Raw genomic sequence first — 24,362 nt, forward strand, 5'->3', positions numbered from 1 at the left:
CTGGATTTTCCACAACTGGCCTCTTTTAAAATCAAGCTTGGTTGTTTTACTAAAAAACCTGCTCTAATTCCTATGGGAATTATTTTGAGGCACATTCTATGGCCGAAGTGAAAGAGAAAGTCAGACGACAGTGGTTTCCTCTGGGCTTGGAATTAACCTGTGACTCGCTGGGGGCGTTTGGAATGTGGCCATTTTGCTTCCCTCTTCCTCCTTCCCTCTTGTCCCTTCTTCTCAGTTGGAAAACGGGCCACCAGAAAAGCCTGATTTCCACCCTGTGCCCCTTCCATTCGTGCTGTAAGCTGAAGGGCATCGTGACTTGAGAGTGAATTCAGCCAGTCAGTGCTAACTCTCCACAGGTGATTTGCATAAGTCAGTAAAGGAACCTGCAGGTTTCCGTGGGAGCGATGCCCAAGGCAGGGATCAGGCTTCGGGTTTATGCTCCGGGTTCGTGGAGTCAGGGAGCGACAGGTGGCTGAGTTCCCTCTGGTGTCACAATGTTACTGCTCAGGTTCCTCTGCCTGCTGCACCACCTGGGCAGTGACTGTCAAGGGGAAGGTTTTGTGGATTTGAAACTTAGAAACCAGGAAGCGCAGGAGAGGACTGGCTGAGAGAGTTTGGCAGTAAAATGTAGGTTTTGTGGCAATATCCTGTGCAATTGCAACTGGATCCGGGACGGAGACAGCATTCCTGCCCCTCCCACCACCTCTTAGCTGGGCCTACATAAAAGAGACTAGCTAGAGTTTTGCACACTTGTTTGTTTGAGACTGAGCAAATAAGGCCCAACAAATTACTGCTAGGATGAATTTTGCTGCCTCCTCTCCTTGACTAGAATACAAGCAGTTTCTGATTCTCTCAGATGAAGTAGTTCTTCTAAAATCAAGGGCAAGACCAATCAGTGGCTTTTTCACAACCCAGCCCCCGCCCCCCAGAAGAGATTTTATTTTTATTTAAACTGGGTTTTTTAAATTTATATTGAAAAAGTTTTTTTTTAAACTTATCCAGTATAAAATTTGAAATGATGACTGTCATAAACAGATAGTTAAGGGTTAAAGTCTGTTTTACCTGTAAAATGTTAACATGCAGTACCTGGTGACCACCTGACCAAAGGACCAATCAGAGACGAGATAATTTCAAATCTCCGTGGAGGGAAGCCTTTGTCTGTGTTCTTTGTTAGTTCTCTTTTTGAATCTAAAAGAGACCAGTCATGTCTCCAAGTTCTCCTGGAGTAGTTCCTACTAATTAATAGTGAGTATTAATTAGAAAGGCGAATTAGTCTTATGATTTGATTTCTATATTTGCAATTGTGTGTTTGCTAAAGGAAATGCTTTATTCCTGTTTGCTGATATTGCTTTTACTGAGAAAGGGGGAGGGGAAATTCACTCCAGAGATTGATAAGCTTAGACCCTATGAGTGTCCAGCTTGGGCTCATAGAGATTCTGTATTTTCTTTTTGTTCTCTTAATAAATTCTTTTCTATTAAGGACTTGTTTGGTCTTTCCTTGGGTGGATTCTCAGGGAAAGAGAAGGGGGAGGTATCCCTCTGTAGTTAGATCCCGGTATCTCTCCTAGGAAAGGGGAGGGGGGAGGAAGCAGGGGGAATGGTTTGTTTCTCCTGGGTGTAAGAACTCCATGGATTTGGGGCTCTTGGAATCCCCTAGGATTTTGGGGAAGGACTGTGTCTCAATCCACATTTCCTGATTGAGTGGTGGCAGCTTACTAGATCTAAACTAGGATTTTAGTTTAGAGGAAAACCAAGTCAGGTCCCCATCTTTGAACCCACAAGCTCAAAGTGGGGGTGAGACCTAGGACATGGTGGCAGAATAAATGCGGGTCCCCATCTTTGAACCCACAAGCTCAAAGTGGGGGTGAGACCCCATGACATGGTGGCAGCGGTGAGAGATTTGAAATTATCTCGTCTCTGATTGGTCCTTTGGTCAGGTGGTCACCAGGTACTGCATGTTAACCTTTTACAGGTAAAACAGACGTTAACCCTTAACTATCTGTTTATGACAATGACAAGTGATGTTAAGGCCTCTAGTTGCTCCAGCCTATTAAAGTAATTTAAATAACTACATATATGAAGAAGTCCATGTTTGCTGCCAAGTGTCAGAGGAAGTCAAAGCACTGAACTGTTGGAAGTCATTGCCTAAGCACCTGGGGGTCCAGAAATGATTGAAACACTCAGCCAGATTTTGGCAGCACTAGCCTCTTCTGCGGGTGCAGAAAGAATATTTTCTTCATTCCAGTTGATGCAGCTACTTCATTCAAATGTAAGAAACTGATTGGGAGTTGGAAAAGGATGAAGGCTTCTTTTCCCCTTGTAAAATATGAATAAAGGCTAGAGAGGAGGAGGTGTGAGCTACTACTTCTAAAATCTGGAAGGACGTTATGAGCAGGAACAATCAGTTCAGTGCACGAACTGGAGATACTTCTTTACCTCAGTTTGTTTGAAATGAAAACAAATGGTTCAGTCAACCTTTTTGTTTGTATGTATCCTGCAAAACCAGCAAGTCAACATGTTTAACTAGATCCCTATTCCTAGCATCATAGAAGACTAGGGCTGGAACAGACCTCAGGAGGTATCTAGCCCAACCCCCTGCTGCAGGCAGGACCAACCCCAACTTCATCATCTCAGCCAGGGCTTTGTCAAGCTGACCTTTAAAAACTTGTAAGGATGGAGATTCCACCACCTCCCTAGGGAACCCATTCCAGGGCTTCACCACCCTCCTAGTGAACTAGTGTTTCCTAATAGCCAAGCTAAGCCTTCCACACTGCAACTTGAGACCATTGCTCTGTGTTCTGTCATCGGTCACCACTAAGAATTTCATGAGAATCAATCCCTCATTAGGAAAATAACTCAAAAATACAACTACAAAACATTTGGAATGAAATCAATCCACCCTGACCTGTAGTGTCTGGGGGTGTGGGCCTCTGAGGCTAGACTGAGACCCTCATTGGCTAGAACCACCCAGTGAGCCAGTAACAATAGCCACTCCTGTTACCGTCCAAGCCACCGCAATCCAAGGAACCGCTGAGGGCTGCGGGAGACAGAGGGGTGCTGAGAAGGTCTAACTCATGACTGCCAACCCAGAGATGTGTTATTGGCTTTGGATGGGGGACAAGGAGCAAATCCGTCAGTCACTACAACAGGTCCCACTCGGAGCCAGGGAGACTGGGAATCGAGTCCTGCTGGCACTGCCAGCTCTGGCTTTCTGGAGGAGGAGGAAGCCCCCAGCTCCCCTAGCTGACCCTGAGGCACCTTCTGGTCCCAAATGGAGGTGGCCCCGGGTACAGCTATGGAGTGTCCCAGGAGCGTTCCGCTAGTGGCATTGTATTGTTTTCACAGCCAGTTTCGATCGCTGGTTGCTACCCCTTGCCCTGCGGGCAAGGCATTGAGCGGCACCCGTTGCCAGCCACCTGGGTGCAGAGAGCAAGGAGGGTGAAGGGAGGAGCAACCCTCAGCATCTGCCATCCTGCTCCATCCGATCTAGAGTAAGTAAGTGGAGTTCTCCAGAGCCATCCCCCGTGTGGTGGGAATATCCCACCACTGGGGCTCCCAGCCCGTCCCTTGTCAGGGTTTGTCCCCCAGGTTGAGGGTTCCTGTGCCCTGGGGTGAGATGTCTCGGGAGGAGAAATTGCCTCAGCAGAGGGGAGGTGGGCAGGGGAGCAGGCAGGCTCGTTAATGAGAGGCTGCCTTGAAGCCAGACTCATGGCTGCTCCCCACTCACTTCCAGGATGGAGCGAATCCGGCAGCTGCTCAGGAGGAAGGCCGGGCAGGTGGCTCCACAGCCAGCAAACATCAGCCGGCCTGCACAGGCGGAGAGCGGCCCCTCTGTCCCCGCGGGCGGGGAAGAGGCTCGTGGCCAGGGGAAAGGGAGGAGCTGCTTCGCCTGCTGGAGGAGGCGGAAGACAGCAGCTCCTCTAGCTGAACCAGAGGCACCTTCTGGGCCGAAACGGAGGTGGCCCCGGGTTCATCTGTGGAGGAGAGAGCCAGGGGAGGGCAGGAGCCGGGGACGGCAGCTCTGGGGCTTCCTTTGCAGGAAGCCAAGGGGCCAGGAGCTGCGCCCCAGGGCCCAGCAGGAGCCGCCAACCTCCATGGCAGCTGAGGGGCCCTGCGCCAGCCCCACCCTGGCCCCGGAGGAGCCTCCCGCCAGCACCATCCTGGCCCCAGAGGAGCCTCCCACCAGCACCATCCTGCCTCCGGAGCAGCCTCCCGCCAGCACCACCCTGGCCCTGGAGGAGCCTCCTGCCAGCCCCACCCTGGCCCTGGAGGAGCCTCCCACCAGCACCACCCTGGCCCTGGAGGAGCCTCCTGCCAGCCCCACCCTGGCCCCGAAGGAGCCTCCCGCCAGCCCCATCCTGGCCCCAGAGGAGCCTCCCGCCAGCACCATCCTGCCTCCGGAGGAGCCTCCCGCCAGCCCCACCCTGGACCCAGAGGAGCCTCCTGCCAGCCCCACCCTGGCTCCGGAGGAGCCTCCTGCCAGCCCCACCCTGGCCATAGAGGAGCCTCCTGCCAGCCCAGAGCAGGAGTTCAGGGACTGCGGCGCGACCGACACCAGCAGCTCTGCATTCTCCTGTGGGGCCAGCAGCTCCTCCGTGGGGTCTGGCAGCACCGTGTTGCTAGGCTCCCTCTTTGGAGGTGAGGAGAGACCCAGGGGAAAGGGAGGAGGACTGGGGCGGTGGGGGACCAGTAACACCCTGTGCCCATGGGCTCGCCAAGGCGCCGGGACTGACCCACGTGAGCCCCACTGACACCAGTGGGGGTAGCACAGCCACGCCCCACGGCAGGGGATGCTGGGTGGAGTCGGGGAGCTCCAGCCTCCCCTGATCATGTTGGGGTGGGGGGCTGACTGCCACGGGGCCCTGAGGCTGATGGGGCTGAGGGCGTCTCTGGGAGGGGCAGGGTGGGGCCCTGGCCGCCATGGGGCTCCTTACAGAGAAAGGGGAAACATGGAGCCTTCTCTGTCCACTGCATCCCCCCAGCAGCAGAAGGGATTAAACTTTCTCCTTCCCTCCCTGGTGCAGACACCCCCAGCGCCCAGGTGTCGTGGCCTGAGGAGGAGGAAGAGGAGGAGTGCGAGGAGGAGGAGGAGGAGGAGCAGGATTTCTGCCCTGAGGAAGACATCGTCCTGGTGATCCAGCAGCACCTGCAGGGCAGAGCTGAGGTACAAAAATCCCCCAGCTGCGCTGCCCCCCAGTCTGTCCTGCTCCTTGTTCCATCCCCACCCAGGCAGGGGGTCTTGCACCAGAGAATCCCTCACCCCCAATGGGGGGACACATCTCCTCTGTTATCTGGCACCCCAAAGTGGGGACATTTGTCCCACACAGGCCAAGGTCCTCGCAGACACTGTCCAAGTTCCAACCCCTGTCTGCGCAGGGAGGGGGCGGCTTTCCCTGTCCAACCCCATGGAGGTCCTGAGCCCTGGAGCTGGTTTGGGTGTGGGGTTCAGGGCATGTGCCTTGATCCTGACGTGCTGTTCATGGATCAGGGGTTCAGAGGGGATTGCGTTACCCCTCCGTGGCTGATCCCAGCCTTCCCTCCTCTCCTCATTCTCTGATCTCCTGCCTGGACTCTCCTGGGGATCCTACCTCCCACCCATTGCAGTTTGGCTGGTCCATACTCTGCTGGGTACCAGGCCCTGCACAGAGAACTGCGAAGAGCAAGGATTGACGAGGCAGCAGGCATCCGGCCATGAACCCTTGCGAAGTGTCCCTGGAGTGATGTGAATGGGAGAGGCCAGGATGTGCCTCTTGAGTCTTGCCAGGGCTCCTGGAGAATCCTCCTCATTGTCCCCTGACTGATGTAGCCCCATGTCCCATGACTGACGGGTGCTCCCTCTTCTTGCAGGCTCTGCACAACCGCTATTCGCGGAGCCTGGACACCATCCTCAGGGGCCGGTTGACAGAGACCCCCACCGTGGAGAAGCTGCAGCACCTCCTGGAGGTGAGTAGAATGGACGGTCTGGGGTGGAATTGCCCCTGAGCCGTGTGGGAGGGCAGCAAAGGAGAGACTAGAAGAGCCACGTTTCTATTGTGTCCTCCCAGCTTGGACCCAGCCGGCCACACGTTCCCAGAGCTGCCAGTGCAGGGGGAAGGAGCTGGGACTGTCAGCCAGAGCTCTGCACGGTTGCATTAAGCACTAACAGTGAGCACCAGGCCTGGCTGGGGCCTGAGAGACTGAACCCCCTTTTCAAGCTCTGCCACCAGGGCTCGGCTACTCCACCCTGAGCACAAAGTCTCAGCCACTTGGGGAGGGGGAGAGGCTGGTTTGTAGAGCATGTATGCCTGCCCGCTGACCCTCCCCTGCCTCCTTCTCCTGCAGCACGTCCATCGCTCTCTCCTGGCAAACAACCCCCAGGAGAGAGCCAGGGCCGTCCAGACCAGCGCGGCCCTGCTCCAGAGTGCCATCTCCCTGCCTGGATTTGACGTAAGTGACCTCTGACCCCAGCGTCCTGCAGAGTCAAGTTCCTCATCCCCTGGCTAAGTGGTCCCCCCGGGTCCGTAAGGGACTGCGTTCCATAGGCCGCTCGGTGGCAGGGTCGTGCCTGGCCTCAGGGCCCTTGTTATTCTGGAGCCGCGAGGCAGCGAGTGCTCAGCGAGGGCCCTTGCCCTGCTCCCTTTGCTCCGAGCTCCCTTGGGGGCAGAGAGGAAGAGGGCTCTCGCTCCTCTCCCCCAGCGCCTCCTACAGAGGGGTGGGAGCAGAGCTCAGGTCCAGGGACGCTGGGGAGCTGAAGGGAGAATGGTGATGGATTCCCCTCTCCTCCTCCTTCCACCAGACCTCCTCCGCCTTCTCCAAGGCAGGCGAATTCGTTCTGCAGCTGGGTCTCTGGATATCCCACCCAGCCAGTGATATCAGTCAGCATGCCAGGGCTGGGATCTACTGGCTTTACTGGCTCCTGCTCCGGAAGAGGGGTAAGAAACCCAGCTGGGCAATGGGACCCCATGGAAACGAGTCTCTGGGAGACTAGCTCCAGCTGGCCATTGGGACGCCTCTAGAACTAAGGCCTCTCTGCTTAGACCCACTGTAGCGGGGAAGAGGAATCCCAATAGAAACAAGGCCCCTCCTTCGAGACTCCCTCTGCTGGGCAGTGGGACCCTACAGAAAGAAGCCCCCTCCTCTGAGGCCGACCCCAGCTTAGATGGTGACTCTTTCTCTCCCCCTCTCTCTGAATTAGGGAGATGAGTGTGAAAGTGCCAAGGAAATTGGCTGCTTTATCTCCGAGCCTGGCTCTGTCCCCCAGCCCAGGGAAATCAGCCCACCCCCGTACGGGGCAGCCAGCTCGTGAGGGGACAGGAACGGAGCTATTGAGACACATGGAGGGAAAGAGCCCATCCTGAGGGCAGGGGCAGGAGCAGGCACCACAGGGGACGGACACAAAGCTTGTAGGGTGTCACCAGTCGGGTAGCCAGGGCCAGATCTTGACTTCAGTGGGTGTGGGGGGTTCTCAGTATTAGACACCCCATGACCGTAAGGGTCACATGATTACGGTGATGGCTGAAACAAATCCCCCTTCTGGTACTAACCCGCCTGGCATGGACCCTGCGATTCCATTGGGCTGCGGATGCCAGGAGGAGCCTGGCCAGTGTGCACCCAGAAGGAAACAGGCACTGAAAGCAGAAGGCCAAACCTCCCCAATGGGTGTGTCTTTCTCCCCCAGGGCTCAACACCAGCGAGGCCCCAGACTTGTGGTGCCGGGATGGGCTCCATGACCCCGAGCGCCTGGGGTACAGAAACCTGGCCAGGGTGGGAGAGGTAAGGACTCTCGGCCGGTGCATTGCAGCAGCTTAGGTGTGGAGCTGTCTCCCGCTGCAGTGAGTGTGTCATGGACACAGGGCAAGAGCCTGCTCCTTATTTCCACAGAGTATGTGAGGCTCCTGGGAATGTCCGTTGGGTGAGGTGTGGGAATGAAGCAGATCTAAAAGACCGCGAACCTCTAGCGGGTGAGCTGCAGCAGCTATCGCTGCTGGGAGCAGCAGGGGTCCTGGGCTGTCTGTGTGAGCTGGGTTCCAGAGCGCGCAGACACATTCCCAGCATCTCATGGCACCTGCGGTGAATCCTGCTCCAGAAAGAGCTTTTTGAGGCCTCAGTGCCTGCAGCCTCCTACTGATGGGGGTTCCTGGTCCATGGGACCCCAAAGGTTGGCTGCCCCAGGACTCTTCTCCACCTTGTGAGACACTCGAGGGATTTGGAGCCTGGTTCTGGGCCATTGTAAGGGCTCTGGTTCTTTTGGTTTTAGGCCTTTGGCGAGCTGTTTACAGAGGAGCAGAAAAGATCTTTCCTCGAGGCGGGGCTGTTGGCCATTCACCACCCCCTCCTCCGCGTCAGCCAGGCTGGCCTGGTGCTGACGTATTCCTTCCTGGGGGAAGCCGGCCAGCTGCTAGAGGACGAGGTAACCAAAGAGGGGTCACCTGGGGAGAGACCCCCAGGGCCTTTCACCTCCAGGCCATTGAAAATCACTCCCATCCCATCCCCATGCGCTGACCAGGGAGCAAGGAGAGGGTGACCCCAGACAGGTGCCATTGGTCGGTGCCAGCTTCTCCCCTGAGCAGCTCAAAGCAGGGCAGACCCAGCTCCCCAGCAAGGCTATTTCCTAACAGGCGTCACATCAGCACGACACACTGCCATTGCTCATGCTAGGGGCTGCCAACTCCCCTAGCCACCTCTGTGAGCCTTTCCTCCCCCTCGGGGCCTCAGGCCGGTTCCTAGAGCTCTGGTATCGTGTTATCCCAGCCCCCACCTGCTCTGGGAGAACTGGAGGAGTCAGTCAGCAGAGGCTGCATAAGTGCCCCATTCACCAGAGCCACTGGCCATGGCATCACGTTAAGGACATGGGGATCCCTGGGGGAAAGGTGTCCACTTCCTCTCACCCCCCGGCACTACTGCCCAAAGCCTCCCAGCCCCCGGCTGGAGGGGGCGAGGTTGGCTGAGGGGACTCTGGGGAGCGGAGCTGGATTCCCGCTGGGTTGGGAGGTAGAACAGTTCTCGCGGGGGGACTGAGAGGAGTGGGGGCAGGAGTTCATTCCACAATGGTGGGAGAGGGGATGGAAGTCACTAGAGAAGAGAGAAGATTTTGTCTCGGGGGTTGGGGGGGGGAATCCGTCCCTCAGACATGGGTTGGAAATGTTGCTGGCTCCCGGTGCCGTTAATACCCTTCGTTCTCGTGGGTGTCGGACTCTCTGATTGATCCTTGTTCGCTTGCAACAGGAGGACATCGCAGCCTATATAAAGAACCAGCTGTTTAACATCAGGGTCTTGGGCCAGGTGCCCGACGCCCTGCAGGGGCTGTGCTCCGTGGGGCAGCACTGAAGACCCCCCCCTCGCATGACCAGCTCGGACCCCCTGCCGCAGGTACTGCTCTGTCTCACTGTGCCTGGGGGGAAGGGCTGGGAGGAGCGGCCATAGAGCCCCCCGCAGCACTGAGAGAAACCAAGGCCGAGCACCTCGCTCTGGACACCCTGCCCCACCCGACCCCTGGGGCTGGGGCCAGGCCAGGTACTGGTTGGGAAGAATCAGGCTGTGGGGCTGGCCCAGAAGTGAGAGCATCCGCAGAGCCAGGGGTTGTGCTCAATAGCCATTGCAGTCTGGGAGGGGTGGCCTGACATGGGGCCCCTCCCCCGTCGTCACTGCTCAGACCCTCCCATGGCCCCTGTCACCCCGGACGCAGCGAATGTCCGACCATCCCCCACCCGGGGCCCAATCCACCCACCTGGTATCTGAGCCCTTCCCAGCCAGGAAGGAAACTCCCCCCGAACACCCTGGGGCAGGGGAGGAGCCTCCCCGTCTGGCAGGTGGGAACTGAGATGCAGAGGAAGGGCTGTGGGCCTGGTCACACAATCCTGGGTGTAGATCTGGGAAGTGGACTGGGTCCTGGCCTAGAGCCTTTCCCCCAGGGGCACCTTCGCTTCTGCCCTTTATTCTCCCCTCCGGCCAGGAGGTCTTTGAGTGTGAAATGAACAGGGAGGGGGACGGGGTCCTGGCACACAGCCTGGATGGGAGCTCCCCTTGGCTTGGTCCCCAGGCTCAGAGACATCTTTGTCACCCCGCTGTCCTTCTGGTATTTCTAGGAAGGGAGTCCCCCGATGAGGGGTCTCCAGGGCTCCAGTAAGTCATCCTCATTCCCGCCCGCATAGACCCCCTGCCCCGCCCTGCCCTGCCCTCCGGTTTCTCGCTGTTGACTCTGGCTGGACTCTTGACTCCGGTCTCTGGCTATGACTTTGCCGTGACCCTTCTTGGCTCCAGATTTGGGTTCTGAACCCCGGCTCAGTATTCTCCTTGCCTTTCTCTAGCCTCGCTCCAGGCCCTCCACCCACCCGCTCCAGCCCTGCCACCTCCTCCTCCTCCTGATCTTCTGCAACCCCTTCAATTTTGACTGCATGGCTTCGATCTTTGTATGGATATGGACTTTGCCTCGTATTTCTGACCACCCGGCTTCGACCTCCGGCCTGGACATGGACACTGGCTCCCGTTCTGCCTGCAAACACTCAACACCCAGCAGCAGTAGACAGGCCCCACCATTAATCAAAGCCTAACCCCACCCCATGACCCCTTAGTCCCTCCCACCTGTCTCCGGAAGTCCCACCCCATGGGGGTATTACATCGTGGTCAAGGCGGCCACATGACTGGAAGCCAGGTGTGTCATGTGACCCCTCTAAGAACTCCTCCCACCACCCTCTACCAATCAGGATGGGTTTCCTCCTGGAAGGACCACCCCAAGAGGAGATTTGACCAATCAGGGCGAGCTCTGGGGTGGAAGGGTGACCTATCCCGACGTGTGTCTTGTGACCCCTCTAAGAACTCCTCTCACTGCCCTCGACCAATTAGGATCGGTTTTGTCCTGACAGGACCACCCCCAGAGGGGATCCTGACCAATCAGGGCGAGTTCTGGGGGAGGGTGACCCGTCCGGGAGTGGGCTGTTTGACCCCACTAAGAACTCCTCCCAGGGCCCTCTGCCAATCAGGGTGCAGAACCATCACCTCATAAGTCCCAGCGCCGGACGGACGAGGCCATCTCTCGCCAAGGACACATGGTTTGGAAATCGTGGGAAGGCTGCAGAGAGGAAACCTGGACTCCTTCACCACCCCCGTGAGAACTTCAGACTCTGTCTTCGCCCCGAGGGTCTTTGACCATCTGTGGAGTAAGCGCTACATCAGCGACAGTGCCGAGGAGGAGGAGGGAGCGACCGAGGGGAGCCCTTTGGCCCAGCCGTTGATGGATACGCCGGAGCCGGAACCCGAACCCAAAACCCAACGAGCACCCCAACGAGCATGGTGGCCTCTCTTTCTTCACCCCCTTAGAGGTGGAATGCGACTGCGGCTCGGGGGAGTCACCGGCGCACAAGGTGAACACAGGTAAAGGAATGATTAAGTCAGGGGTGAAAGTAACTTCCAGGACTTACCGGTACTGCCGGAGTCCTGAGGGGGCGTGGCCTCAACCCGAAGGGGCGGGGCCTCTCAAGATTTAAAGATCCTGGAGCATCGGCTGTGGCTGGGAGCCCCAGGGCCTTTAAATTCCCCCCGCAGCTCTGGCAGCCGGGTTCGAGCGTGGATTTAATGGGCCCGGAGCTCCCATGGCTGTGAGGAGCCTGAGCCTTACCCGGCTGGAACCAGGATTTAAAGGGCCCGGAGCTCCTGCCGCTGCGGAGAGCTCTCAGCCCTTTAATTCCCTGCCCCAGCCTGGGTGCTGGAGCTGCGTGGAGGGGAATTAAAGGGCTCTGGGATCTACGCAGCCATGGGGAGCGCTGAGCCCTTTAAGTCCTAGCCCCAGCCCAGCTGCTGGAGCTGCGGCGGGGGGGGGAGGGTGAGATTTAATGGGCTTTGGATTCCCAGCAACTGCCGGAGCTCTGAGCCCTTTAATTCCCAGCCCCAGCCTGGCAATGCTCTGTCTCCCTGCAGCCGTGGGAGCTCCATGCCCTTTAAATCCACACCTGAACCCAGCTGCCAGAGCTGAGGGGGAATTTAAAGGGCTCTGGGCTCCCTGTAGCCGTGGGAGCTCTGAGCCCTTTAATTCCCAGCCCCAGCCTGGCTTCCGGAGCTGCAGCGGGTATTTAAAGAGCTCTGGGCTCCCCGCAGCCATGGGATCTCTGAAGCAGAGATGAAAATAAGCCATTGCGGTCCAGTACGGTGTACCAGGAAGAGCCAATATGCCGTGCCGGACAGCACCGGCTTCCTCAGCGGGGATTTAAAGGGCTCAGAGCTCCGGCGGCTGCGGGGAGCCCAGAGTCCTTTAAATCCACATCCGAACCCGGCTGCCAGAGCTGCAGGGGAATTTAAAGGGCTCTGTGCTCCCTGTAGCCGCGGGAGCTCTGAGCCCTTTAATTCCCAGCCCCAGCCTGGCTTCCGGAGCTGCGGGGGGTATTTAAAGGTCTCTGGGCTTCCCGCATCCGCGGGATCCCCGAGCCCTTTAAATCCTGGCCCCAGCCTGGCTTCCGGAGCTGCGAGGGGAAATTAAAGGGCTCTGGGCTCCCCGCAGTCGTGGGATCTCTGAAGCAGAGATGAAAATAAGCCATTACAGTCCAGTACGGCGTACCAGGAAGAGTCAATATGCCGTGCCGGACCGCACCGGCTTCCTCGGCAGGGATTAGAACGGCTCAGAGCTCCAGCAGCTGCAGGGAGCCGAGAGCTCTTTAATTTCCCCCCGCAGCTCTGGCAGCCGGGCTGGGGCCAGATTTAAAGGGCTCGGTGCTCCCTGCAGTCATGGGAGCTCCGGGCCCTTTAAATCCACACCCGAATCCGGCTGCCGGAGCTGCGGGGGGAATTTAAAGGGCTCGGGGCTCTACGGCGGCCTGAGCCCTGGGCCCTTTCATTTGCCCCTGAGCCCAGGGTTGATTTAAAGGCCCTGGGGCTCCCAGCCGCAGCCGATGCTCCAGGACCTTTAAATCTTGAGGCCCCACCTCTTCCGGTTTAAGCCATGCCCCCTTAGGATTACAGCAGTACCAGTAAATCCTGGAAGTTACTTTCACCCCTGCTCTGAGCCCATTAAATCCCGGCCCCAGCCCAGCTGCTGGAGCTGCAGGGGGGAGATTTAACGGGCTCTGGGTTCCCAGCAAGCGCTGGAGCTCTGAGCCCTTTAATTCCCGGCCCCAGCCCAGCTCCTGGAGCTGCGGGGGGAATTTAAAGGGCTCTGGGCTCCCCGCAGCCGTAGGAGTTCTGAGCCAGAGATGAAAGTAAGCCGGTACGGGCCAGTACAGCGTAGCGGCAAGAGCCAGTACGCTGTGCCGGCCCGCACCGGCTTCCTCAGCGGGGATTTAAAGGGCTCAGAGCTCCGGAGGCTGCGGGGAGCCCAGAGCCCTTTAAATCCCTCCTCCCCTCCCACCGCAGCTCCGGCAGCCAGGCTGGGGCTGGGAATTAAAAAGCTCGGTGCTCCCCGCAGCAGCAGGAGCTCCGGGCCCTTCAAATCCCGGCCCCAGCCCGGAAATGCTCTGGCTCCCTGCAGCCGTGGGAGCTCTGAGCCCTTTAACTCCCAGCCCCAGCCTGGCTTCCGGAGCTGCGGGGGAATTTAAAGGGCTCTGTGCTCCCTGTAGCCGCGGGAGCTCTGAGCCCTTTAATTCCCAGCCCCAGTCTGGCTTCCGGAGCTGCGGGGGGTATTTAAAGGTCTCTGGGCTTCCCGCAGCCGCGGGATCCCCGAGGCCTTTAAATCCTGGCACCAGCCCAGCTGCCAGAGCTGCGGGGGGAATTTAAAGGGCTCTGGGCTCCCCACAGTCATGGGATCTCTGAAGCAGAGATGAAAATAAGCCATTACAGTCCAGTACGGCGTACCAGGAAGAGTCAATATGCCGTGCCGGACCGCACCGGCTTCCTCGGCAGGGATTTGAACGGCTCAGAGCTCCAGCAGCTGCAGGGAGCCCAGAGCCCTTTAATTTTCCCCCGCAGCTCTGGCAGCTGGCTGGGTCCAGGATTTAAAGGGCTCGGAGCTCCCGCAGCTGCGGGAAGCCCAGAGACCTTTAAATCCCTCCTCCCCTCCCACCGCAGCTCCAGCAAACGGGCTGGGGCTGGGAATTAAAAAGCTCGGTGCTCCCTGCCCCGGAGCGGAAGGACCCCCCACTGGCGAATTACCGCCGAAGTGGGACCCGCCGCCGAAATGCAGCCAGGTCTTCGGCGGTAATTCGGCGGCGGGGGGCCCTTCCGTTCCGGGACCCGCCGCCGAAGTGCCCCGAAGACCCGCGGCGGGGGCCCTCCGCCGCCGAATTACCGCCGAAGACCTGGCTGCACCCCACTGCCGAAGACCCTGGGCCCCTGGAATCCTCTGGGCGGCCCTGCTGCTGTGAGCCCTTTAAATCCCAGCCCCAGCCTGGCTCCTGGAGCTGCGGGGGGAATTTAAAGGACTCTGGTCTCCCTGCAGCCGCGGGAGCTCCGAGCCCTTTAAATCCCAGCCCCAACCCAGCTGCTGGAGCTGCGGGGGGAATTTAAAGGGCTCTGGGCTCCCTACAGCTGCCGGAGCTTGAGCCCTTTAATTCCCAGCCCCAGCCTGGCAATGCTCTGCCTCCCTGCAGCCGTGGGAGCTCCAGGCCCTTTAAATCCACACCTGAACCCGGCTGCCAGAGCTGAGGGGGAATTTAAAGGGCTCTGGGCTCCCTACACCTGCCGGAGCTCTGAGCCCTTTAATTCCCAGCCCCAGCCTGGCTTCCGGCGCTGCAGGGGGGTATTTAAAGAGCTCTAGGCTCCCCGCAGCCATGGGATCTCTGAAGCAGAGATGAAAATAAGCCATTGCGGTCCAGTACGGTGTACCAGGAAGAGCCAATATGCCGTGCCGGACCGCACCGGCTTCCTCGGCAGGGATTAGAATGGCTCAGAGCTCTGGTGGCTGCAGGGAGCCGAGAGCTCTTTAATTTCCCCCCGCAGCTCTGGCAGCCGGGCTGGGGCCAGATTTAAAGGGCTCGGTGCTCCCTGCAGTCATGGGAGCTCCGGGCCCTTTAAATCCACACCGGAATCCGGCTGCCGGAGCTGCGGGGGGAATTTAAAGGGCTCGGGGCTCTACGGCGGCCTGAGCCCTGGGCCCTTTCATTTGCCCCTGAGCTCAGGGTTGATTTAAAGGCCCTGGGGCTCCCAGCCGCAGCCGATGCTCCAGGACCTTTAAATCTTGAGGCCCCACCTCTTCCGGTGTAAGCCATGCCCCTTTAGGATTACAGCAGTACCAGTAAATCCTGGAAGTTACTTTCACCCCTGCTCTGAGCCCATTAAATCCCGGCCCCAGCCCAGCTGCCGGAGCTGCAGGGGGGAGATTTAATGGGCTCTGGGTTCCCAGCAAGCGCTGGAGCTCTGAGCCCTTTAATTCCCGGCCCAAGCCCAGCTCCTGGAGCTGCGGGGGGAATTTAAAGGGCTCTGGGCTCCCCGCAGCCGTAGGAGTTCTGAGCCAGAGATGAAAGTAAGCCGGTACGGGCCAGTACAGCGTAGCGGCAAGAGCCAGTACGCTGTGCCGGACCGCACCAGCTTCCTCAGCGGGGATTTAAAGGGCTCAGAGCTCCGGCGGCTGCGGGGAGCCCAGAGCCCTTTAAATCCCTCCTCCCCTCCCACCGCAGCTCCGGCAGCCAGGCTGGGGCTGGGAATTAAAAAGCTCGGTGCTCCCCGCAGCAGCAGGAGCTCCGGGCCCTTCAAATCCCGGCCCCAGCCCGGAAATGCTCTGGATCCCTGCAGCCGTGGGAGCTCCGGGCCCTTTAAATCCACATCCGAATCCGGCTGCCAGAGCTGCGGGGGAATTTAAAGGGCTCTGTGCTCCCTGTAGCCGCGGGAGCTATGAGCCCTTTAATTCCCAGCCCCAGCCTGGCTTCCGGAGCTGCGGGGGGTATTTAAAGGTCTCTGGGCTTCCCGCAGCCGCGGGATCCCCGAGCCCTTTAAATCCTGGCCCCAGCCCAGCTGCCGGAGCTGCGAGGGGAAATTAAAGGGCTCTGGGCTCCCCGCAGTCGTGGGATCTCTGAAGCAGAGATGAAAATAAGCCATTACAGTCCAGTAGGGCGTACCAGGAAGAGTCAATATGCCGTGCCGGACCGCACCGGCTTCCTCGGCAGGGATTTGAACGGCTCAGAGCTCCAGCAGCTGCAGGGAGCCCAGAGCCCTTTAATTTTCCCCCGCAGCTCTGGCAGCTGGGCTGGGTCCAGGATTTAAAGGGCTCGGAGCTCCCGCAGCTGTGGGAAGCCCAGAGCCCTTTAAATCCCTCCTCCCCTCCCACCGCAGCTCCGGCAAACGGGCTGGGACTGTGAATTAAAAAGCTCGGTGCTCCCTGCCCCGGAGCGGAAGGACCCCCCACTGGCGAATTACCGCCGAAGTGGGACCCGCCGCCGAAATGCAGCCAGGTCTTCGGCGGTAATTCGGCAGCGGGGGGCCCTTCCGTTCCGGGACCCGCCGCCGAAGTGCCGCCGAAGACCTGGCTGCACCCCACTGCCGAAGACCCCGGGCCCCTGGAATCCTCTGGGCGGCCCTGCTGCTGTGAGCCCTTTAAATCCCAGCCCCAACCCAGCTGCTGGAGATGCGAGGGGAATTTAAAGGAGGGGAATTTAAAGCTCCCTAGAGCTGCCGGAGATCCGAGCCCTTTAAATCCCAGCCCCAACCCAGCTGCTGGAGCTGCGACGGGAATTTAAAGGGCTCTGGGCTCCCTACAGCTGCCGGAGCTCTGAGCCCTTTAAATCCCCGCCGAGGAAGCCGGTGTGGTCTGGCACGGGGTACTGGCTCTGGCTGGTACTCCATACTGGCCCGTACCGGCTTACTGTCACCTCTGGATTAAGTGACGGTCGAGGTCGTGAGACGTTCCATAGAGCTCTCTTGGCCGCAGTGCCCATGACGGAAGGTGGTACGTTCCATTCCGCCATGACATTCATAAACACATCCCGTCTTTAAGGTCCATGTCTCCTAGGAACAGAGCGCGTCTGGGTCACGGCCCGGACTAAGTCGAGCATGTTAGAACCATTAACCACAGAGCCTTTGTATACAAAAGCCCCTTTATCGTTCCATGAAGAGAGATTTGTAGCCTGGCCCAGCTTCTTTAGCAGTACGAATGCATTTTTCTTAGAACGCTTCTTCGCGTTATCCAGCACCTGCTGAGCAACAGACTCTGAGCTCTTTGGTGTTTCTGGGGGGTTGCAGTTACATTCTGTCCCTGTTCTGGTAGAAACAGACTGATTTTCAATTTCTCCGCATCGCTCGGCTTCACGGACATTAGGCACCTTTGAAGCTCGGCACTGTAAGGTTTAGCCTTTTAGTATTCGGCTCAGTCGGTTCTTTGAAGAACAGACTCGTTTCAGCATCCAGTGAGTTGCGGTCGGTCGTTAGGCCCCCTGAGGATACAGAGGTCACCAGTGTTCTGAGCGAAGCATCAGATTTTTCCGAACTCTCTTTAGAATGCCGTTCTTTTAGCCCGTCCCACCCCGGGGACACAGCGTCCATCAGTTTTCTGAATGAACCATCAAACTGTTCCCAAATACTAGAATATAGGGGAGCGGTGACGAGCTTATGGTTTTGGGAGAATGGTTTGTCAGTCCTTGGTGTTTTATTCACAACCCCTAGAGCGCATGCTCCGGGTTTGTGAATGTGTGTGGTTCTGCGCACGTTCAGAGCCCCTCGAGCGCATGCTCCGGGTTTGTGAATGTGTGTGGTTCTGCGCACGTTCAGAGCCCCTCGAGCGCATGCTCCGGGTTTGTGAATGTGTGTGGTTCTGCGCACGTTCAGAGCCCCTCGAGCGTGTTCTCCGGGTTTGTGAATGTGGGTGGTTCTGCGCACATTCAGAGCCCCTCGAGCGCAAGCTCCAGGTTTGTGAATGTGTGTGGTTCTGCGCACGTTCAGAGCCCCTCAAGCGCATGCTCCGGGTTTGTGAATGTGTGTGGTTCTGTGCACATTCAGAGCCCCTCGAGCGCATGCTCCGGGTTTGTGAATGTGTGTGGTTCTGCGCACGTTCAGAGCCCCTCGAGCGCGTTCTCCAGGTTTGTGAATGTGTGTGGTTCTGTGCACATTCAGAGCCCCTCGAGCGCATGCTCCAGGTTTGTGAATGTGTGTGGTTCTGCGCACGTTCAGAGCCCCTCGAGCGCGTTCTCCGGGTTTGTGAATGTGTGTGGTTCTGCGCACGTTCAGAGCCCCTCGAGCGCATGCTCCGGGTTTGTGAATGTGTGTGGTTCTGCGCACGTTCAGAGCCCCTCGAGCGCGTTCTCCGGGTTTGTGAATGTGTGTGGTTCTGTGCACATTCAGAGCCCCTCGAGCGCATGCTCCGGGTTTGTGAATGTGTGTGGTTCTGCGCATGTTCAGAGCCCCTCGAGCGCAAGCTCCAGGTTTGTGAATGTGTGTGGTTCTGCGCACGTTCAGAGCCCCTCGAGCCCAGGTTCCGGGTTTGTGAATGTGGGTGTTTACTCAGGGTTTGCTGTGGCAGTGGCCGCTGAGGAACTGGAGTTGTGGTTGTTGTTTACCACAGTCTTGTTTTGCCCTTGGGTTTGACGGATATGAGGTTTGGACTGCCTGGGTGCTTCATCTGCACTCTTGTGCTGTTTTGCGTTGTTAAAGGTCTCCAAGCAGATTCCTGGCTCTTTGGTGGTTCTGGAGGAGGTGTCCTTGTAGCGCGGACTAAGCATTGTCAGAAAAGTTGCCCAGGCCTATGGGGGGTTGGGGGGAACCATTTTACAAAACTGAACTTTACCATCTTTCTCACCCACACCTATGTATTCACTTCAAATACAAAACCTCACAGAACAACCCAACCAATAAGCAAAATATATTTACTGGGCTTCATCCATCCATCCATCATCAGTCACTGATGCTGGTGAATTTTCCCTTTCAGCTGTCTCGTTCCCTTTTCTTCTGACCTTGTTTTCCCTCTGCTCTAAGGATCTCTCATGTTTCCACCGTACTGTGGCGCAAACAGCATTATTATAAAACATTAGGGGAGTTTTCTGTTTAAAAAGTCACAGCTTTAAAACAAATCATCCAGTTCAGGCTGTACGACAAACACCGGTTTTGAGTTTATTTCTACCACTTAAAACATAAACTAAAAAACAACAAACAAACAACAACAAAAACCTCAAAAACATTTTTTTAAAATGCATCTCATTTTGCAGAATAAAAACCAAACTGCTTTTAAAATCCATTTTAAACCACATTTTGCACAGGAAAAAACCCCCTGTTGGTTTGAAACAAACCAAGTACTTTTAAAACCCTACACCTATGCCTTGCCCAGACCCCTCTCACACACAAATCAGCAGCTTTAGAAACACACCAAACCAAGTTTGCCTCCCTATACTGTTCAATAACACCCCTTACCATCTTAGCCCATTGTTCAAACAGACTTCAGCACAGTAGCTAGCAGGTTAATTTAATCCCCACAGCTCTGAACTAATAGATCCTTGAGGACTTTAGGCACCCCTCCCGCAGCACCCCCTGTGGTGATCTGGGGTGGGGGGACCAAGCTGTCTGCACAACAGGGCTTTTTTTTTCTTTTTTCTTTTTTTCTGTAAGTTAAAATAAATGTTTCTGTGGGGCCTTCTTAGAGTATTGAACAGTCCCCATTTCCAAGCGGGGGGCCCTTTGCAGAGATCAATGAATGTCTTGGGGCTTGGGGTTGTTTTTTTTAAACACGTTTCTTTCATGCTTAAAGTTTGGGGTGGGGGTGTTTTCTAGAAAGAACGACCCAGAGCATTCAACCAAGACCAGGGCCATATTTAATCTGTCCAATAGTGTTCCACCAACTCCTGGGGTCATATTGAAACTGTCCAATTGAGTTCTGCCAACTCCAGCAGTTATATTGAAACTGTCCAATGGCATCTGCGAATTCCTGAGGTTTTATTTCATTTCATATTAATCAGAACTCACCATCCACCCCCACCCACCCCCATCAAATTTAACCCTATGGCAGCAAGGGTAAGTCATCGCAGTCACCTTGGCTATTCAGTGAGGGGGGGTGGGGGTTAAACCCACTCAGTTCAAGAGGATAAGTCAACTCTTTTGTACTCAAACACAGGTCTGAACAGCCTGTTTGATTTACTGTAAGCACATTTCTTAGGATTTCCCCCGCCCCCCAACATACATTTCAGCTTTTTGCTGTAAATGGGTCACTTTTACACACAAAACCCACAAGCGCTAGGTTCTCACACACAATTGATTTTTGATTGAAAAGACATACAGCTCCTTGAAACCGAACCAAGACGCTTCATTAACACTTCTAGCTCACTTAAGGGCCAAAGGCCTTCGAACAGAAACACAGATAGTCACAAAGCCCTTTTCAATAGGGTTTTTTATTTTTAATTTACAGCTACCAAGTTTTCTATCGCGTGTTTGTCCCCTCACCATTCTCTAGCTGAATCCTTTTAGATTTCTTACAAATAGTCTTTTCCTTAAGCAGGGATCTGTAACTTTTTGTGCAGACTAGACGGCCAATATCACACCGTGTTGTGGAAAAACGACCCCGCGTTGTGTTTGGATCAGAATCACCCGAGGCCCCTTTATTACGAGCATGCCGGGGGTGGGGGGGCAGCGAACTGTCATCCCCCTGAATAGAGATTTTTCAACAGGTTTTATAGCAAAAAACCCACAATTTGTGATACACACGTCCTTGTTCACATTATTGCCATAACTGGAGAAATGCTGTGCAAGTGAGTGGAGACCCTGACTGTGTTTTAAAGAAAATGAACCAGAAGGTGCCTGCAATTTTTCCACCCCAGCTGTAAGCAGGTTATTTTCTTTAAAACACAGCCAGGGGCTCCACTCAATTGCACAGCATTGAACAAGGTCCCCCCTTGCGCTAAATGTTCTTGGCTTAGGCACAGACATTGCACAGCAGAACTTCTGGCAATAACGGTGTTTAATCAGCTTTCCAAACCCAGCTCAGCACATAGGCCCCGGAGCTTGCAGTTGATATCTATGACACGTCCCTCACATTCTTTACAAAGCTTTTCCCTCAGGCAGTGCTTAAGGGCAGCATAAACAGCAACACATACAATAGTCTGCGTGACTTTTTTACGCTCTTGAGGAGGCACTGGCTCAGTTACTATGCCAAGCCTCCTCTGAAACACCTCATGGCCATCATCCTCAGAGTCCTCTCCAACAACTTGTATCGGTGTTGAGCAAAACCAAGATGGGCCCGGTTATCTTCCCTGCTTGATGCAACGCTGTCCAGGGTTTCCAGGCCGTCCAGAAAGGCATCATTGAGCTGTTGATTTTCATAACAGAAACAGTGTAAGCAGCCCACTGCTTGTTTTTAGATTTACACAACCCCCGGTTCCTTACCCATTAAGAAGCGATTGCTTCTTAATCATTCATTTACCTGTGTGACGTCTTTTCTGTTCACCTTCTCCACCGGTGACACCCCTGAGCCTCAATCGCATTCCACCTCTAAGCGGGTGGACAAAGAGAGGCCACCATGCTCATTGGGGTCTCTCACAAGCAGTTGGGTTTGGGGTTCCGGTTTATCCATCAATGGCTGGGCCGAAGGGCTCCCCTCGGTCGCTCCCTCCTTCTGCTCGGGACTGTCGCTGACGTAGCGCTTTCTCCGCGGATGGTCAAAGACCCTCGGGGCGAAGACAGAGTCTGAAGTTCTCACGGGGATGGTGAAGGAGTCCAGGTTTCCTCTCAGCAGCCTTCCCACGATTTCTAAACCATGTGTCCTTGGTAAGAGATGGCCTCATCTGTCCGGTGCTGGGACTTATGGGGTAATGGTGCTGCACCCTGATTGGCAGAGGGCCTTGGGAGGAGTTCTTAGTGGGGTCATACGGCCCACTTCTGGACGGGTCACCCTGCCCCAGAATTCTCCCTGATTGGTCAAAATCTCCTCTTAGGGCAGTCCTATCGGGTCAAACCCATCCTAATTGGTAGATGGCGGTGGGAGGAGTTCTTAGAGGGGTCACACGACCCACTTCTGGATGGGTCACCCCACCTCAGAACTTACCCTGACTGGTCAAATCTCCTCTCAGGGTGGTCCTTCTGGGATGAAACCCATCCTGATTGGTAGAGAGTGGTGGGAGGAGTTCTTAGAGGGGTCACATGACACACCTTGCTTCCAGTCATGTGGCCACCTTGACCCCGGAGTTAAACCCCCCCATGGGGCGGGACTTCCGGTGACAGGTGGGAGGGACTAAGGGGTCAACGGGTAGGGCTTGGGAGGGTCAAGGGGAGGGGTTAGGGTTTGATTGATGGTGGCGTTCCTGATAAATACCAAGATTACATGGATACCGTGGAAAGAAATGTGGACTCGTTACCTCTAGACCAGGACTATGACTGCCCTGTTGACCTACTACCTTGGCTGAAAGTTGCTTTTCCCTGTATTTACGCATTGTTGGGACCAGAAATAGTGGATCTCCCTGCGTACAGTCATGAGAACCGGTCCTAAGAGCAGGCCCTTTTGGGGAAGATGAAATGTGGGATTCTGCAACGCCTCTCTTTAGACAATCAGCTCCTGAACAAAGTGATCATTTGAAACCATTACCCTCTGCTGTGAATCCCACAATTGTTGGCTCACAGGAAATCTGCAAAGGGTTTCATCAACCTTCATCTGCAAGGATTTCCAATCTAAGGCTCGTTTGGGCAAGAGACAAATGGAAGACAGATTTCAAAACAGACGACGGACATTTTAACGCTCTGATATGCTATTTGAGCTAACTAACGGTCCCCTGATCTTGAAACACTTCATCAGTGATGTATTTGGGGACAGTGTCATCTATTGGGGTGACATACGTCTCTTTTTGGAGAACCCAGAGCAGCACACGCAGCACATCTGAACCTGGAGAGGGTTCGGCAGCATGGTCTCAACACAGAATTGGAAAAGCGGAACCTCCAGCCAACTCTCCACAGAGTTTTGGGGGTACATCCTCTCCCCAGAAGATGTTATGATTCATCCTAATAAGGTGGAAGCCATTGATAAATGGGGTGAAGTTGGAAGTCCTCAAAAAGTGCAGCGCTTCCTAGACTTCACTCATCCTGTGAAATCGAGACATGCTGGCTCTCAGTGAAGCTTAGACGGAAAACCACGCACCCCACACAGAGGTTGGAACCACCCACTCCCAGGTTGTCCTGAGGAGCCATGATTTCTCCAGGAGCTGGGTAAAGGGACAAATTTCCAATCTAAGGCTCGTTTGGGCAAGGGACAAATGGAAGACAAATTTCAAAACACACGATGGACATTTTAACGGTCTGATATGCTATTTGAGCTAACTAACGGTCCCCTGACCTTGAAACACTTAATCAGTGATGTATTTGGGGACAGTGTCATCTATTGGGGTGACATACGTCTCTTTTTGGAGAACCCAGAGCAGCACGCGCAGCACATCCGAACCTGGAGAGGTTTCGGCTGCATGGTTTCAACGCAGAATTGGAAAAGCGGAACCTCCAGCCAACTCTCCACAGAGTTTTGGGGGTACATCCTCTCCCCAGAAGATGTTATGATTGATCCTAATAAGGTGGAAGCCATTGATAAATGGGGTGAAGTTGGAAGTCCTCAAAAAGTGCAGCGCTTCCTAGACTTCACTCATCCTGTGAAATCGAGACATGCTGGCTCTCAGTGAAGCTTAGACGGAAAACCATGCACCCCACACAGAGGTTGGAACCACCCACTCCCAGGTTGTCCTGAGGAGCCATGATTTCTCCAGGAGCTGGGTAAAGGGACAAATTTCCAATCTAAGGCTCGTTTGGGCAAGGGACAAATGGAAGACAAATTTCAAAACACACGATGGACATTTTAACGGTCTGATATGCTATTTGAGCTAACTAACGGTCCCCTGACCTTGAAACACTTAATCAGTGATGTATTTGGGGACAGTGTCATCTATTGGGGTGACATACGTCTCTTTTTGGAGAACCCAGAGCAGCACGCGCAGCACATCCGAACCTGGAGAGGTTTCGGCTGCATGGTTTCAACGCAGAATTGGAAAAGCGGAACCTCCAGCCAACTCTCCACAGAGTTTTGGGCGTACATCCTCTCCCCAGAAGATGTTATGATTGATCCTAATAAGGTGGAAGCCATTGATAAATGGGGCGAAGTTGGAAGTCCTCAAGAAGTGCAGCACTTCCTAGACTTCACTCATCCTGTGAAATCGAGACATGCTGGCTCTCAGTGAAGCTTAGACGGAAAACCACGCACCCCACACAGAGGTTGGAACCACCCACTCCCAGGTTGTCCTGAGGAGCCATGATTTCTCCAGGAGCTGGGTAAAGGGACAAATTTCCAATCTAAGGCTCGTTTGGGCAAGGGACAAATGGAAGACAGATTTCAAAACACACGATGGACATTTTAATGGTCTGATATGCTATTTGAGCTAACTAACGGTCCCCTGACCTTGCAACACTTCATCAGTGATGGGTTTGGGGACAGTGTCATCTATTGGGGTGACATACGTCTCTTTTTGGAGAACCCAGAGCAGCACGCGCAGCACATCCGAACCTGGAGAGGTTTCGGCTGCATGGTT

The 24,362-nt window shown here is 55.6% G+C and overlaps 1 long non-coding RNA gene across 1 annotated transcript; it reads left to right on the forward strand.

Annotated features, from left to right (window-relative positions):
* Window positions 1–5,861: 5,861 nt before the first annotated feature.
* On the forward strand, window positions 5,862–7,723 carry LOC123368132. Its single transcript, XR_006578699.1, has 4 exons — window positions 5,862–5,943; window positions 6,322–6,426; window positions 6,776–6,911; window positions 7,658–7,723. It is a non-coding gene; the product is annotated as an uncharacterized LOC123368132 (long non-coding RNA).
* Window positions 7,724–24,362: the final 16,639 nt, after the last annotated feature.

This window comes from Mauremys mutica, chromosome 4, assembly GCF_020497125.1.
Source record: "Mauremys mutica isolate MM-2020 ecotype Southern chromosome 4, ASM2049712v1, whole genome shotgun sequence".
Taxonomy (NCBI): domain Eukaryota; kingdom Metazoa; phylum Chordata; order Testudines; family Geoemydidae; genus Mauremys; species Mauremys mutica.